We start from the raw sequence: 4,298 nt of genomic DNA, 5'->3' as shown, positions 1-4,298 counted from the left end.
GAAGTGAAAATTTTAGAAGATATCTGTGATCATCACTTTATCCAGAAAGTGTTTTTAACAAAGTTGACAAAGTTTTTTGAAACTTTAGAAACAGCTTTCTTTAGAGTGATGATGCAGTCCATGAGATTAAAAGAGTCAGACATGATGTAATGACTAAACCACACCACACCACAGAGTGATGATGAAATGATAATAATAAACAAAGCAACTAATATTTACTTTGCAAGTTAAAATTAAGGATTGCCAATCACTATAGCAAATAATGATCCTGAAATGAAAAGCAATCATTTACTAAAAACAGTGTTAAGATTCTTTCTCTAGTCCAATCTAGGCAGTACACACAGCAAAATAAACTATAGAATTGATATAAATTGCTTTGGAGAATTATAAATGAAACATAAAACATTCTTCTGAAAACAAGTTCTTTTTACATTAAAATTACCATGATCAACTGTGCTCTACTGCATACAAATCACTCACCAGAACAATAATAAATCAGGCATTTTTACATTCTAGGAAATAACTTTGTCAGTGACTATAGCTCAGAGTAGACCATAATTATTCAAAGAAAAATTTCTCTCAGTGAATTTGGTACAGTTTCTGCAGAGAGACAAAATATTTTCCCTCTGTCTTGAAGGGGTTATGGCCAAGTTCTGTCAATCCACCTTAAACCAGGAATGCATTCCAGAAATAAAGAGTTCCATAATAAAAAATTGAGATAGTAAAGTATAAAGAGGTAGGAAACAAAAGGTAACCAGGTTAGCAAAAGTGTGGGTAACTTGCATAAATTAACAGGAAAACAAAAACTAGAAAATTCTGTAGCAAAGGCTGATCGTTTTACTACAACATGAACTGTTGACATTTTCCTCAGAAACAGAACATCCACCTCAAGTTAAGAGTGAATATCTCAGACTTCCTTACATTTAGGTGTGGCCATGTGTCTAAATTCTGGCCAATGACTCATTGTTGGAAGTAATGTGAACAGCTTCCAGAAGTGTCCTTAAAGGGAGTAAGCAGACTTCTACAGAACAGAGGAGCAACAAAATACAAAGAGCCTGGTTACTGACACTGTGGAAAGCCACATCATCTCAGAACTGCCTATGATTACATGAAAGAGAAATAAATCTCTTTTTAAGCCATTGTTATGTAGGGTTTTCTGTCACTTTCAACTGAGCCTGATCCTAAATAGTACATGTTATGGACTACATTTTGTCTCTCAAAAAACTATATGGTGGAGATACGTTCGTGAGGTTACTCCTTTCTGCCCGTGGACGCCGCCGAGAAAGCATCGTTGAAGTCTTCCCTGCCTCCACTGCCGTCATGTCTAAATCAGAGTCTCCCAAAGAGCCCGAACAGCTGCGGAAGCTCTTCATCGGAGGATTGAGCTTTGAAACAACCGATGAGAGTCTGAGGAGCCATTTTGAGCAATGGGGAACGCTCACAGACTGTATGGTAATGAGGGATCCAAACACCAAGCACTCCAGAGGCTTCGGGTTTGTCACATACGCCACGGTGGAGGAGGTGGATGCGGCCATGAATGCAAGGCCACACAAGGTGGACGGAAGAGTTGTGGAACCAAAGAGGGCCGTCTCAAGAGAAGATTGTCAAAGACCTGGTGCCCACTTAACTGTGAAAAAGATTTTTGTTGGTGGCATTAAAGAAGACACTGAAGAACATCACCTGAGAGATTATTTTGAACAGTATGGGAAAATTGAAGTAATTGAAATTATGACTGACCGAGGCAGTGGCAAAAAGAGAGGCTTTGCTTTTGTAACCTTTGATGACCATGACTCGGTAGACAAGATTGTCATTCAGAAATACCACACTGTGAATGGCCACAACTGTGAAGTGAGAAAAGCCCTGTCTAAGCAAGAGATGGCTAGTGCTTCATCCAGCCAGAGAGGTCGAAGTGGTTCTGGAAACTGGTGGCGGTCGTGGAGGTGGTTTTGGTGGGAATGACAACTTTGGTCATGGAGGAAACTTCAGTGGTCGAGGTGGCTTTGGTGGCAGCCGCGGTGGTGGCGGATATGGTGGCAGTGGGGATGGATATAATGGATTTGGTAATGACGGTGGTTATGGAGGAGGCGGCCCTGGTTACTCTGGAGGAAGCAGAGGCTATGGAAGTGGTGGACAGGGTTATGGAAACCAGGGCAGTGGCTATGGCGGGAGTGGCAGCTATGACAGCTATAACAACGGTGGAGGCGGAGGCGGCTTTGGTGGTGGTAGTGGAAGCAATTTTGGAGGTGGCGGAAGCTACAATGATTTTGGCAATTACAACAATCAATCTTCAAATTTTGGACCCATGAAAGGAGGAAACTTTGGAGGGAGAAGTTCTGGCCCCTATGGTGGTGGAGGCCAATACTTTGCCAAACCACAAAACCAAGGTGGCTATGGTGGCTCCAGCAGCAGCAGTAGCTATGGCAGTGGAAGAAGGTTTTAATTACTGCCAGGAAACAAAGCTTAGCAGGAGAGGAGAGCCAGAGAAGTGACAGGGAAGCTACAGGTTACAACAGATTTGTGAACTCAGCCAAGCACAGTGGTGGCAGGGCCTAGCTGCTACAAAGAAGACATGTTTTAGACAATACTCATGTGTATGGGCAAAAAACTCGAGGACTGTACTTGTGACTAATTGTATAACAGGTTATTTTAGTTTCTGTTCTGTGGAAAGTGTAAAGCATTCCAACAAAGGGTTTTAATGTAGATTTTTTTTCTTTGCACCCATGCTGTTGATTGCTAAATGTAATAGTCTGATCATGATGCTGAATAAATGTCTTTTTTTTTTTTTAATGTGCTGTGTAAAGTTAGTCTACTCTGAAGCCATTTTGGTAAACTACCCCAACAGTGTGAAGTTAGTATTCCTTCAGGGTGATGCCAGGTTCATTTGAAATTTATTTACAAACCTGCTTGGTGGAGAAGCTATTGTCTTCAGAACCTTGGTGTAGTTGAACTGACAGTTACTGTGTTGTGACCTGGAGTTCACCATTAAAAGGGTCACCCATGCAAAGTCATGGAGTTTTGTTTTTTTGTTTTTTTTTTTGGTTATTAATGATTGTTGGCACATCCTATGCAATATATCTAAATTGAATTATGGTACCAGATAAAGTTATAGATGGGAATGAAGCTTGTGTATCATCCATTATCATGTGTAATCAATAAAAGATTTAATACTCTCTTAAAAAAAAAAAAAAACCATATGGTGAAACCCTAATTCCCAAAATGATAGTATTTGGTATTAGGTCCTATTGGAGAAAAATAAGGTTAAATGGAGTCACAAGGGTAGAATCCTAGCCCAATAGGACTGATGCCCTTAAAAGAAGACAAAGAGTCACTAGAGATACCTCTCTCACTCTTTCTCTCTCTTGGGAGACAGGTCATATGCTGACATAGTGTGAAGGCAGCTGTCCACAAGCCAGGAAGAGAGGGATCACTAGAAACCAACTCTGGAAGCATTGTAATCTTGGACTTCCCAGCCCTCAGCACTGTGAACATATAAAACTCTATTGTAAAAGACACCCGGTCTCTGGTATTCTCTTGTGGCAGCCTGAAATAACTAAGCCAGTACAGATAGTATAGAACCACAATATCCAAGGATTTTCATGCCTTATTGTGGAATTCAGATGTTACAAAACAGAGGTATTGGGAAGCAAAGTTGTAAGTGATAAAGGTACTGTATTCAGAAAATGAATATAATAACAACGATGAAAGGAAAGGTTGAAATCAGTAAGAATGTCATGAGGTGATAAGACTTGTGTTATACGAAATTTCATAAGAGAGATGAGGAACTAAATGGGACTTGGAACATTTCCTTTTTCAAATCCATGATAACTCTTCTCAAAATGTCAACTTCATGAGTTGTGACACTCTTCAATATAAAATCTGAAAGAATTGAAGAATTCCAATTGAAATAGATAATTCAACAATAAGAACTGGAGGGAGGGGTCCTAAGATGGCAGAGGAATAGGACAGGGAGACCACTTTCTCCCCCACAAATTCATCAAAAGAACATTTAAACGCTGAGTAAATTCCACAAAACAACTTCTGAATGCCGGCAGAGGACATCAGGCACCCAGAAAAGCAGCTCATTGTCTTCAGAAGGAGGTAGGAAAAACTATAAAAGACAAAAAAAGAGACAAAAACGATAGGGACGGAGCTCCATCCCAGGAAGGGAGTCTTAAAGAGAGAAGATTCCAAACACCAGGAAACACTCTCACTGCCGAGTCTGTGGAGAGCCTTGGAAGCACAGAGGGCAACATAACAGGGAGGAAAAATAAGTAAATAATTAAAACCCACAGATTACG

The 4,298-nt window shown here is 40.3% G+C and overlaps 1 pseudogene; it reads left to right on the top strand.

The window, feature by feature from the left end:
* Positions 1-1,320: 1,320 nt before the first annotated feature.
* LOC138076452 (heterogeneous nuclear ribonucleoprotein A1 pseudogene) lies at positions 1,321-2,757 on the top strand (annotated as a pseudogene).
* The last annotated feature ends 1,541 nt before the right edge of the window (positions 2,758-4,298 follow it).

The sequence above is a fragment of the Capricornis sumatraensis genome, chromosome 3 (genome assembly GCF_032405125.1).
Source record: "Capricornis sumatraensis isolate serow.1 chromosome 3, serow.2, whole genome shotgun sequence".
Classification (NCBI taxonomy): Eukaryota; Metazoa; Chordata; class Mammalia; order Artiodactyla; family Bovidae; genus Capricornis; species Capricornis sumatraensis.
The sequence above is the reverse complement of the archived record's forward strand: the minus strand, read 5'-3'. Positions and strand labels throughout refer to the sequence as shown.